Consider the following 14,026-nt stretch of genomic DNA (forward strand, 5'->3'; position numbering starts at 1 on the left):
CTATGACCCCTTCGCTTCAAATCACGCGGAAATGAAAAGGCTAAATAGAGCGCGACAGATTTTCGGAAGCTATTTATTTTAATGATCCATAACGCAACAGCTGGCTCATAAATTTAAAAATAACCTATCAATAACTTTTCGGATTTTTTAGAGGTATCAAAATATTTGGAAAATCATGAAGGAAACAAGCCATGAGACAAGGTAAAACATAAAAATACGTTAAACGTTAAATTAGCAATTAAGACAGTGAGGATAACTGAGAAATTCTACAAAAAAATTCGCACTCTGCAGATCATGGCTTCACAGAGGGACGAAAAACCTGACAATGCAAATTTTGAACGTGTGAAGAACGAGGACCAAAAAATCCCAAAGTCGCGAGAGAATCCGAGAATCAAAAAAGTCAAGCGCATGAACTTCCGAGACCTTTATCGCAGAAAAACATATAAAGGACGAGACTATGTACTATTTCATTCTTCGGAGTTGCGCAAAGGAAAAGGCTAAATCCGTAAGATTTATGGTTTTCCAGACCAATAAGGAGAAAAAAAAGCTTTTTGAAACGGTTAACTCATTCCTTCGCCTAGATTTTTTCTGTGGGTCAAGAGAGCGCTGGGACCAGTCAAGAGGCCAAGCCATGGTCGAACACTCCTTCAGGAAAGGCAGAGGAGTCCTAACCCAACTTCGATGAGAGGGTGCGTGTTCGAGAAAAGATAGTATTAACTTTCGAGGAAAAGACCACGCAAGCCTCGGAGAGAGGCATAAACCGATTCACTATTCAGAGGGAACGAAAATCACTCCAGCTTTATTTCTTCGCCGTCCACTCTACCATGGAAAACGTCAGGTTTACGAATGAATTAGACCTCCAACCGACTGAATGTCATACACTTGAACACGAAATCTGAATTAGCTAAGTATTACAGGACTTAGATTCAGCTAGGTAAATTATCACACGATGCATTGAACAAAACGCGCGTGTGGATAATACGTAAGGGATATTTGCAGTGATATAAGAATGCGGCAATTATATTAATTCCGAATTGAGTCGGGTTGCATTCGCTCGGTTAGTTTTTGAAAGGATAAGAACATACACGAAAAAAGTTTAGCTTTCTGATGGATTTAAATAAAAAATACTTTTGATTCACTGGCGCTTTGAATCGATCTCTGCCTGGAACGGGTCGAAACTATTTCTAAGTAATACGCGCAGCATTAGCACTAGCAAAAACATGAAATACAAGAGCTAGGAGTTTATTGTTTCGCGACATTACTTCGTATGATAATTTCGAAAAGGATTTTGCACGAGGTAATCCAAGCGTCACAAAAAATGAAGGAACTCTCTTTTTGCATAACCTTTACCGTCCAGTCGAAAATGGGTTTTCGTTCTTTAAGGCCGAGTTATGTTTCACTTTCCTGAATAAATTAGTCTGAACACGAAAAAAATAATTAAATTTTCGTTTGATTAAAATTTAAAAATTTCAAATTACCGCCCAAAAATAAATCGTGAGTACGAAAGAGTTCACCAAAAAAAATGTAAAAATAAATATACCACTTAATTTACACGCTGAAAAAAATTCAGAACAAGGGAATTTTATAAAAACAACGATTTTGGTAAAAAAAAAGCCATACCATACGTCAACAATCCATGCGTAAACTTTAATCTCCATGTTAAAATAAGTTACATGGGAATACCCCCACCTTATGCGACATGAAAGAACGCATCATAAATCTATAATCAGTTGCCAAGAAGTAGAATAAGCTGCAATTCTCTCAAGAAAATCTGATCTCAACACTCAGTAAAATCTCTGCGGGGTAAAATCGACAGTACCTGTCAGAGATAGTCTAGATAGTATAGAGTTGACATTAGACATAAAACGGAAGAGTTACGAGAAAAGTTGAGAATAAAACGATAAAACGGAGACTAACAAGGGTTGCAGAGCATTTGAAAGTCCATGGATTCTCAGAAACTGCGCTGGAGAGGGGAAATAATTACGGCATTCTCGTAAAACCAGGTCTCTTTTTACGAGATTAAGTTGAATGTGATGATAGAGAACCAGGAGACTGAAGATTTGTGGAGGAAAACTCCAGACGTTCCTAACGGAACTTATCAGGGATATTAGGCCACAACCGCTATTTTCTAGCATCGCACTTGAAACTAATAGAGCATGGCCTTCATTATATCGATAAGCTCTTGAATCCAAACTACCGAAAACACGAAGCCCGTATACACGGAAAACTGTACGCACGACTGCCTGACCCGTTGCCAATCACACAGTCCTACTAACCGCTATTACGCTCTCCTAGGTTTCTGGAGGCCGACGATTCGAGCCAGTAAAATAACCATGAACTAAGTATAGTTTAAAACAGTAGGAAAATATCAAAAGCAGGAAATATTATCTTACGGGTGGCATTTCCTGTTCGTTTCATATTACTTCTTAATAATCTTAATACTTACATGGGTACCGATATTTCCTATAATCTTCTTTTTATTCAACCACACTTAATGAAACAAGCCATACACTTGCCTAAAAGTTCAACAGAGGATAATCCAAACAACGACCTCTACGAATTAACTCTTTTTTTCCTGTACTATTACCGCCTCCACTTCTAAAGATCAATTATCTTTCGGATTTCCGAAATGAAAATCCACACGAAAAAAGTCATGAATAAATCCAATCATACTATGTAGCGAGGATCAGCGATTAAAAAGAAAAAATTGCGAGCCAAGTGCACTGCTAAAAATCTCAGCGAGATGGCACCAAAAGAGCGACTAACAATATTTTGACAGGGAAATGTTTGACTCTTGCGCACAGCGTTCTTGATTATTCCATTTGTATTTCCATTACATATTAGTTTCTTATGATGAGTTTTAGCTTTAAGAAAATATGGCTAAAAATTTTCAGTTGTTAAGGATTGCTAACAGGGAGAAAAGGATCAATTTATTTCAGTACGAAGGCTTAACGTATACGGACACAATACGAATTTTGGGTTAGATACTACCAATCAAGAAATTTGTGAGGATGTAACGAAAAAATAATGCATTGCATATACGGCAAATACAAATCATTTCGGCATTTTAAGGTGAAAAATTTGCATGCACTAATGGCATAAATATAAGTGATTAATTAGCTACATATACTATGTCGATAGACACACTTTCGTTTGGTAAGGGCTCACGTGTAAACTAGCTAAATTTCAGATAATACTAAACCACATTGTTAGGTGTAATGAGACCATTCATAGACAACACGTGAAATCCATAAACGATTCTTGGCAGTGATTTTTACCGACTCTTTGAATTGGCTGTATGCATCCTCAAACAGGGAAATCCTACGTACGTGCCAAAAGTGCTTCACGGAAGAAAAATGGGTCGCTGGCGATGAAATGATATAACACTGCGGAGGCCTCCCCCAGTTGTCTACCCCGTAACGCAAAGATTTCTTTCCAGGCTGCCGAACATCCATACGGCCGCGATCTATCCATCCGAGATGAATCCGGTTTAAGAAAAAAAACTCCACAAACCCAGCTCCCAACATAAATTTTACCATTCCCACAAGGTACGAACGGGGATGCTAGAATGCTTGCGGACGGAAAAGAAGCAAAATTATGGACAGAAATTAATTTTAAAAAGGGAACTCGCGCATGCTCAATATAATTTCAAAGGCCGGAATTGCAACTTCAGTCACGTTCAATCAATACTATTTTCTATAAGGGCAAAAAAGATAAATTCTGAAAGTGAAGAATTATATGCTGGCGGCTTCGTATGGGAGTTTAATTAACTAACGAGATGCGTTTAAGACAGCAACTTCCGATTGTGGAGCTAAGTCACTCTTATTATGTCAAATTATGGATAAACTGAAGGCCATTCAAAGAACAAAAATAATAAATCAGTTTTGTCCTTCCAGAATCGCCACTTCTATTTGAATCAGAGCTCTCTGGATGGAAAAACAAAACTCTGCCATCATGGGGACCGTGCTGAATTCTCTAGAAATTTCACAATAAATTACTCACTGCTTCTTTCATGCATGAAAAATAAAAACCTAAAACTGCCGTTAGGTACCCGAATCCATAAACAGTTGAGCCTTTTCTTTCACATGTGTATGCACCCTGGATTCTGTCGCCAAAAGTCTAAAATCTCTTACTAAGGGGTTTTGTCCGCCGTGTAGAACCTTCCACTTTTGCTTCTGAAACCTTTCCTCCCAGAACAAGATGCGAATTCTTAAATGGCCGTTTACGAGTCCAAAATACCGCTCAATTCCATGTCTAAACTGAATTTCATGTCTCTCATTTCTCCTTAAGAGATTGCAAACATCCAATTTTATGAAAAAATTGAATCCCCTCAAAGGTACGAATTTAATCCGCCTCATTGCAGAGGAAACTAGAAAATATATTCTAAAAAAACACGAGCATATTTTGAATATTGAGGCGTTATTTTGAGTAAGTGTAACATCACCATTACAACGAATTAAAAACTTTCCAATGATATCAAAATTTATGAATAAACGAATCATACATTTATTGGAATTTTATAGTTAGGGCAGCATATTCTTCTAAACATGGCTCGAAATGAAATTTAACCTTGAATAAACTTTTGAACACTTTTTCTAAAGAATATGGTCTTTTGTGATTTTGAATAAGAATTTGCCGAATCTTTCACGCAGTAAATTTAGCGGTCCATATCCGTAGTTATGAACTGATTTACAGCTAAGGAAGTAAGAATCCTCTCTGAAGGTCATGTCCGTTCTAATGGGATGCCATGATTGAAAGGGTTAAAACCAGGGATTTCAACGCTTGAGATCACGTAAGCTCCGTTACAAGGCTTGAAGAATCTTAAGCGATAAAAAAACTGTCGCATTCGGCCGCTGGATCTGCGGAGTCTGGATCTTCGCTCCACCGTGGGATAGCCGCTAAACGGAGGCGATTTCAGTGGAGCACTCGGCACCGGAGGCATTTGAGATATGGCACAAGGACGAGAGCGCGAAAGATGACGGCTAAACGCGCCCACACGAGTTGGAGGCGCGGCGGGTTGGGTGCAGCCAGACTAACGAGAGGGAGAGAGAGAGCGTGTCACAGCGCGGTGATGCGCGACAATGAAGAATCAGTGAAGGCAATGCCCGTCAACACTCATTCGAAATGACACGCGCTTCCGTGAAAGGCAATGTAACGGAAGGGTAACAATCCATAAGGACGCATTTAGCAGCAAGCTGACCACTATTAGCAGTTCAATTCACACTGCGGTAATAGCCACCACGTTATACCAAGGAAAAATTATTACTAGATATATTCTACCGATTAAAGCTATTTGCGTGGGCTATTTTCCAAATTATCACTTAAGTCCAAAATTTAACTTCCCTCTTCAATTCCCAGTAAGGCCTATTCCCTTTCATTTCGTACGAGAATCCGTTAATGCTATATCATACAACCATGAATTTCTCGTATTTTAATGCTATTCTATTCCTACCCTTTAACAAACGTATTTCCATTTAACTCGACTTCATTAATTACTTCCCCGCTCAGTAAATAACTGGGTGAAAATAGCAGTACTTATTTGGTAAATAATATAAAACTTTGGTATGGAAGGTGGTAAAAACAAGCTCAACAAATTATTAGTCTAGTTTATCATCACCGATGAAATTTTTCAAGGGAGAAACAACCCGGTAAAGTCAAGTATATTCTTCCCGATGAATTGCATCATCGTGTCTGAACTTTGAATCTGTGTGCGTGGCTGCATATAAAGTTTATGCGATCATGTTCTTCGTTTATCCCATAATTCATAACACCATCACGGTCATTAGGTAGTGAACATTTCTTTTCAGCTTATACGAACACAAATAAATGCGGTAATCATGGAAGCTATTCAAAATGGGCAATTTAAAATGTGAGGTTGAAGTTTCGTAATCATACTCAAAGTAATTGAAAATAAAGGGGTCACATATTATTTCTCGATCTCAGTGGCTACTGCCTGGATCCACCTGAGCCCATATGATGCTAGGAAATCGGACTAACCGTAAAAAAAAATCTTGGACTTCCCGACTAATGCCACGAAAATCGAAAGTCGACATTTTCAAAATGGGGGAGAGCAATCTTAGAAAGTGCGGCCGACCAGCCCAATTTGACACACTCCAATAGCCGCTGGGCATCGTGGATGCTCATGGGGCCAGAAATTACAGACAGCTTGATGGAAATGAAGGATATAACGTGTAGGTAACAATAATAAAGCCAAATTGGAATCATTCATGCAGTTCACACAGCTAAAAAGAAAATGCGAATACGCTTGATTAGAAGGTATGACCAAAATAGATGAATATTTTATGAATTATGTCGAATTTTCGGCTATTTCTTTTGGATTTTAAGAAATTTATTGAACTGGCTGAGTTTTTTAGGTGGACAAGTGACTCTATCACTTACCTCAACCCCATCAAACTCGTGCTCAAGTACTCGGACACCCCTAAAAAAACTGTGCCAATATTCCACTCAAATCAACGACCTGCAATCGCTATGCTATGAAGATATTGCTGCCAATTTAAAAGAATAAAATTGTGTCTCTTATGTAAAACTACTATATACTCTATTAGAAAATACTACCTATCTTAACCGGTGGAATATTAAAAAAATATCGACTAAATTGAGGGGATGTGGAGCGAAGGGGTACAAGTGTCTTCTTTTCTAAACAAAGTTAGGTACAAAGATTGATAGAAGAAATATTAAAAAACCTGGTGGTCAAGGGATACTAAAAGAGCCTCTGTTCTGTACTGAAATCGAAGGGGAAAATCAAATGCACTACTAAATATTATTTAGTTGATCTCGTTAGCTTTCTTTAAGCTTTAGTTCTATCTCTAACTCTGATTAGAAAAACATCACTCGCACCCCTTGGCTACGCACCCCCTCTATTAAAAAATACCTATAAAGGACAATTAAAAACAATGATAAAATCTATATAACATCACCTATGTGATACTTCGACTTTTCAACGGCACCGTAATGCCCTTTTATCTCCTCAAGTGATTTATGGTCGTCTCCCAAGGTTCCCGCTCCAATGACAGCGGGGAGAAAGATGCAACTCCGCGAGAGTAGACGGCCCACTACCGGCAGGAGGAGGTGACGGGGTTAGCGGGACTCCCTCTCCCAGCCACGGGGTGAGAATCTCATTACGGGGGGTGGGAATGCCCAGCGGATGAACCTTCCTCCCACGGCTCGCCCCCTTACGCTCACCGCCACGATATCGTTCGCGCTCCAGACAGCACGGTATGACGAAATATTGAAAGAGCATCACTTAACGACTAAAGGAATCTCTGCCGCTAGCTATCTAATAAAAAATGCATACTTCCCGTGATGTTCCGATAAATGTTTACAATATTAAAATTGGGGTCGCGGGACCAAAAAAATATTTGACGATGCATGATCTACCACGTGAACTATATCAAGGTTCGTGAAAGTTTTTTAAGGTGAATTTTAAGTACTATTTGAAATCTTTCCGCTTCCACATGTCGCATCCTTTGATACTATACAGCTAAATCACCCTATTTAGCTGTGGTTAAGGCATAATTTATCAATTTGAAGTATGAAGCCGGCCTCGGTAGCGGCACCCCCACCGGTCAAACTCAAAGTCGCAGGTTTGAATAGCGCATGGATAGATTACCCCTATTTAGGACGTGAGTATTTGTTGCCGTATTAATTATTAATACGTAATTTGTTAACTTGCCCAGAATGTCAAAAGTCCAAAGACCGAATTGTGTTTTTTCAGTATGTATGGGATAATTATATTTAAAATTATTTACAAGTAATAAATATTCAATAGTCTTCATTTATTATTTTTCAAGCACCTGACCGCCATTACCATTGCCTTGTAACATAAATTGACTTCAATTGCAATGCCAATTTGCCATTTAATCAAAAACTTCCACTACGAGATTAATATTTATGATTTTCATTTTGACTCGAGGATTACGACGTCTTCAACATTTTTCACTTCTACAATTTCACGAAAATGTCATTAATATTTGTACAGAAGAACATCCTTTAAATTGGAAGAACAAAACGGCTGCATTGCGATTAAAATACGCAGACGGCCTGAGAAACTGTTGCAGTGAAAGTTGTTGCATTTGGAAAACGTCGTAGCAAAAGGATCAACGTTTTTCATGAAAATAAATGTTCATTTCCTGCTTATCTTTCAGTTCCAGTGTATAAAAGACACTGGTGCACCACACTTTCCCTTTTTCTCCATCAATTCCGATGAAATTCCAATTGCAGTTTCATTGAGTGACCAGACATAATTCCAGCAAGTGAAAATAATTGATTTCATTTGGGCAAGGATTTTAGGTATGGCAACATTATTATGCAATTTTAGGCATCTCTTTGAGAAAACCGATATTAATACAACCCTTCTTTCTTAAATATTTCTACAGAAAACTTAGTTTAAATTACGATTAACGAGGAAAGATTTGAAAACTTTCTTAAAATAAAAGCAATAAATTAAAAGAATGGGCAGAATTTTCCCCACATATAACTTAGCAAAAAGCCATAAACATAACATTTTTATTGGCGAAAATACACATTCTAATTGATAACAGCATATCAGTGCCTTGTCTTTCATCACCATTACGGGAAAAAGAATACAGAAAACCAAGTCTCGAGTTAGGAAATAAAATAAAACAGAAAATATTTCTTCTTCAAAAACTGACTTCGTAGCACGTAACATTTCTATCTGAAACTTTAAACAATATTTGCGGAGATAGCTTATGATGATATTTCTGCATCAAAGAATTTGTAGCCGGTACTTTCTTCCGCAGGGTTAAACCACGTTTCTATGATACCTAAAAAGGTCATAAAAGCCATTACATCGAATCTCGCCCATTAAGCTATCTGTAAATGCCCACAACTGTACTCATAAAGTACAACGGATATCAAGGGAGGTCGAGCACAAAAAAATTACGCCATCCATTTAAAACATAACTCGCGGGGTGGTGCTCGCACGAGCATGACATCAATGTTGCAAAACATGATAAGCAAAACGGTTATCTCACAACAATTGAGAGTCGTGTGTCAGGTCCGGCGCGATAAATCCGCCAAGGCGACCTTGAGCTATGAATCCGACCGTAGAAAGACTGCAGAGAACCACAAGCAGAGAACTCTTCTACGCGGATTGAGAAATAAACAATTTCCACCGGTGGTAAACGAGACCCGACGCTTTGAAACGACCTCTGGAGTAATTACATGTAAATCATGCCCCGCGAAACGATCGAGTGCGTTTTCATTACCGATCCCTCCTCTGAGATAACTCCCACGGAGCCAATTGCCAGGTGCCACAGCGACTAACACCCACCTCCAACAGTAGTTCATATACAGAGCAAGAGAGAGGTAGGAAAGGAAGTGAAGAGGGAAAGACTCTCTTGGCAAGAGATCACAAGTGTTGCTCTGCGACCCTCCTCCACTCCACTACGTGCAGACCGTTGCGATACGGTTGCGAAATCGGTGCAGACACGCCCAAACCACGGTGGGAGATCGAGGATTGAAACGGTTCGGGATATCGGACGGAGAAATTTCATTAGTAGATAGATTATAGTCAATAATTAACGAGAGAGAAGAAAAATACGGAAGAGACACAGATGAAAATACACTTGAAGGGCTTTCCAGAGGGAACCAGAAGATTTCGGATTTCTCGACAAGCTTGTGCTTGCGTCAGTGCTTGCCAGCCAACCTGAATGCCAGGGGTTCTGATACCGTCAGGGTAAATATATAAAACTTCAAGAAGTTTAAGAATCATAATTTCGTGGAATCTTGCATTTAAAAAATATTATTAATCAATAATTCTTTACAACCACAATCTTTTCTTTTGATTTTACCTCACCCGCCTAGGTAGATGACCCTCTCCAAATCAAGGGTAAGTTATTGTTTAGGCATTAAAATCTAGTAAATTTGGACTTTACTTGAGGAATGACTGAAACAATTAGACAAATGACAGACACCAATACCTTCTTTATATTACAAAAAATACCGCAAGTAGACCTATTATTGCTAAGGAAAAGGGGAAGAATGGAATAGAAAAACTTGAGCTTGTAATAAGGGGTCTTGTCTCAACAGAGGTCCGTAAGCAAGGCTTACTCAGCATCAAGCAAAGAAAACCGGCGACAGGTACGCTGGATCAATTAGGAGCTAAGCAAGGAGGGGAGGTACTTAACGGATGAGGTGATGGTATAAAGGGTTAAAACTTTATAGACTGGACAACTAGGCCTTAAAACAATAGACTTAGATCCTCTTTCATCGTGCTTAAATTGCCGAGACGATGTTAGGTACGCAATGGCCCGGAGACTGGACATAGAAAAGGATTACGAGAGAGCCAGAGAATGAAGGTCGTGCACAAAGGCTTTTTTTATTGGCATTATCTCGGGTCGACTATCTGGTGCTGGGGATGAGGGAGCTCCATGGCGCCGGAGAAGGGAGTGGAAATGTAGGTAACATGAAGCGAGAGACAAGCAAACTTATGCCCTGGGACATACCCCAGGCCGTTTTCAAGCCAACGCTTTCCCAGTAGTGCTTTTACCCTACTAATTGTACTTATAGGCGGAAGGGGCTACCACCGAGCATAGCCACTGCTTGACCCCAAAGCCGTTCGACACGACGACGATTTTGTGGAGGCACCGCGAAGGCCTGCGCGGAATAATTTTCACACCGATTTCAACCAATGAAGAAACAGAGCTCTGATGAATGTACTCCCTTTACTACAACAATAAAAATTTTAAAAATACAAGAGTAGTGCTAATCTGATGGTCCCAGCTCATAATTAAGTTTCCAACCACGAGTAAGGAACATATAACTTAGGGTATACACATAAATGACTAACTAAAGTAAAAATATATCAGCCGGGAGAATACAACCTAAATATGATGACCAGTATACGGACCCAGAGAGGCACATGGGCTGTTTGGGTTGTGCAAGCAATAATTTCTACCACCACATAATTTGAAATATTCGCATGATTTTACTATCCCGACTGAATTTTGATGGCAATTGAATAATCTAGAACGGGATTTTAAAAATATTCACTTAACATTTAACAACTTTCAGCGGATAAACTTCGACCTTCAACAACTCAGCAGACCCAGAGAGACAAAGAAAGAAAATCGGAAGATGATTATTCGGAGAAGAGTAATTTTCATTATTCGGAGAAAAGTAACTTCCATGCTCATTTTCATTTTCACATTAACATAAATATTCACTCTGGTACAAAAAGAAAGCGCGAAGAAATGGGAATGCACGGTCTAAAATATAATATCAACGAGAATTCGAATTTCGATATGACGCAATTACAGCTCAGTGACTTGAACACCCGGAAGAATTCTATTTTCATGGTAATTAAGTGGGAAAATGACACTCCAATGAAGGCCAAACGCAAAGAATCTGAAATCAAAAAACACGAATTTCTCAGTAACCTAATAACATTTTATTAATATGAGAGAACAAATATTCTAAAAGATTTACGACACCCCCCCCCTCCCCCCCCCCCCAACATTGGAAAATGCTTCAGCCGTTTCGAAACAACATGAATGGAGATGATTGTATCTCACATGGGTCTTTACGCCCGTAAAATTCTAGCTAAATGAAAATTTTTGGGAAGTGCCTACGATACAAATACCCCACAATAAACTCTACCGAGAAATACTATAAAGCCAGTCGTATTAATTAGTTAAGAAAGTGAGTGTGCAATTAAAATTAAGCAACTGTCATTGAAATCGCCACAAAAGAATCCATAATTTTGACTTCATAATTTTTTTTTAAACGTACGTTCGAAAATTGCCCTTCTAAACGCAACCTAACTATCGAGAAGCATAAATATCCCTTTCTGTATTATTGTTTGCATATCGGAATAAGAGTTGCCTAATAAATTACAGTAATGCCTAGAGACTCGATACATATGCATGAAAGAGATAAGGCGAGAGTGAGTGATGATACTATGATTATTCCCCAATTAGATATTATAAAGTTCGAGAGCATATTGATTCCCTGGTAGTTAGTTATCAGCGCAGTTCGGACATTGAATTACGGCGCTAATTCTAGCTGTCGTAATTGAGTCATTTGAGAAGAAATACTATTTGTTTAGGTGGTTAAATGGTGATAATACACCCTGAAGATGGCTACACCACCCCTGAGATACGCTTTATTAGATGTAATGTACTCCGCAAGGCGAGGAGTAGACCGGCAATATCTTTTAAGTATCTGCAAAGTGGCGGTTGCAGAGGGATACTCACTTCTTGCCCCGCGGCAAACGCTCCAATAAAACGTTGGATGCAGCAACGCCCTTCTGTCCAAAGGTAAGCGAGCTACGACAGAATTAGATAAACTAATCGCATGAAATCTGGCTCAAGCTTGTACATTAGTTAGGTGTATTAATTCATAGCACGGTGTCGCCTCTTATCGAACGTTGAAATCTCCAAGTATTACGGGATTACCACCGAAATATTCGTCCCTTCACGGAACTATGGTAAGCGATTTGCAGAAGTTGCAGCGTAAAATGGACGGAAAATCAATCAATAACTTACACCAAGAAACTAAAAATGATATATTAAAACAGAATGATTATGTGAAATATGTATGTCATTGATATTTTCTGCCAAGATAGCAGAAAATGCCCAAAATGCTCTTCGTCCTCTGATAAATTATGTAATAATGTATATGATGCCAATTAAGAGACAGTATAGAAGGTAATAAAATATGACGTCGAATGAATAGGATACTACGCATCGCCGAAGGAAAATTTTTAGCCAACCTAGACAAAATTCATTGTCTATTCAAACAGCAGGTACCCTGGAAATAAAGCATAGAGTGGAATCCTATATAATTATTTTTTTTAAATAATAGTAAGCATTCTATTAACCAAACAAATAATCGCTCTATAAATGACCGATAAGACACATGGTAATGAAAGAATACTTAAAAAGTAATTTTTACATGTTTGTGTGCTAAAGGAAACTTAATAGCCTCTGAGGTAAATCACCGAATAGAAGAGACCATGCCTGATATAAAAAAACGCGACTAATTTACTACCAGCATCTGCAACTTTCTTGGGCTTTCTTCTCCATAATGCCAATGAGTCTCATATTCTTAGTCGCTACTTCAAGAATTCATAGGTATTACAGTTTTAAATATGTTCTGTTATTTAGAGAGACATTTTAACACCCTGGCACGGAGAGATCAGGCACTTCAAAGTTCTGTACACATATTCGGATTGAAATAGACCCACAAAAATTCACAAGCACAGCATTTTTCCGACATTAAGAACTAAATTTAAATTGCAATATCAGCTGATCTGTGGTTCAGAAGCAAGTATTCCTCCTCTCATACGAGAGAGGGGAAAAGCGGAATTGCATCCAAGTCCTTCTAAAGCCCACATTTCACACTGAATGACTGGACACGCATGAGAATGGGAAAGCAGAACTTGTTCTTTCCAGCTGATTCATCCTTGAACAGAACCATGAATTTCGCAGCCACCATACTACACTGCCGGCGGTTCAATCTGCTTTTGTTGCAGAGTCATCAACGACATTCCTTCGAAAATAAAGAGAAGTCCAGTACATCCTTTCCCCAAAAATCTCACCTTTACTTCAACTCGCATCACCAATCAGGTTATTGGAAAATATTGAGTGAAGATATAGCCGTTGATGATATCAGCATTAACAACAAATTAGTTCGACACTAAAGCTGTAAATTCTGCGCAACTACGGCAATGAAACTTCTTCAATAGATTCTACGGGTTCGCAATTATATAAAGTTGAAGATAGATAATGAGCAGTCATTAGTTAAGCAAGGCTAACATATCTTGAAAATCTGGAGAATTAAAAATAAGATTGCTGTCCTGAGCGAATGGTATTTCTAGAAAATGCAATTTATGCAGAATGGAGATTTGCGCTCGGAAAAAAAGTATTATATATTAGGAAATATAAAAATATCTTTATCCGAATTTGTTAAACTGCTATCATAAAATAAACCAAAAAACCCCTTACTTCACAAAATTATATATTATGTACAGTAATTTCGATAC

At 38.5% G+C, this 14,026-nt stretch overlaps 2 protein-coding genes across 2 annotated transcripts in view; one reads left to right on the top strand and one right to left on the bottom strand.

Annotated features, from left to right (window-relative positions):
• LOC124158984 overlaps positions 1-14,026 on the bottom strand; it is an 801,817-nt gene that overhangs the window by 517,058 nt on the left and 270,733 nt on the right. The window lies entirely within an intron of this gene.
• Positions 1-14,026, top strand: part of LOC124158985 — a 279,907-nt gene that overhangs the window by 2,402 nt on the left and 263,479 nt on the right. The gene's annotated exons all lie outside the window — the stretch shown is intronic.

The sequence above is a fragment of the Ischnura elegans genome, chromosome 5, assembly GCF_921293095.1.
Source record: "Ischnura elegans chromosome 5, ioIscEleg1.1, whole genome shotgun sequence".
Classification (NCBI taxonomy): domain Eukaryota; kingdom Metazoa; phylum Arthropoda; class Insecta; order Odonata; family Coenagrionidae; genus Ischnura; species Ischnura elegans.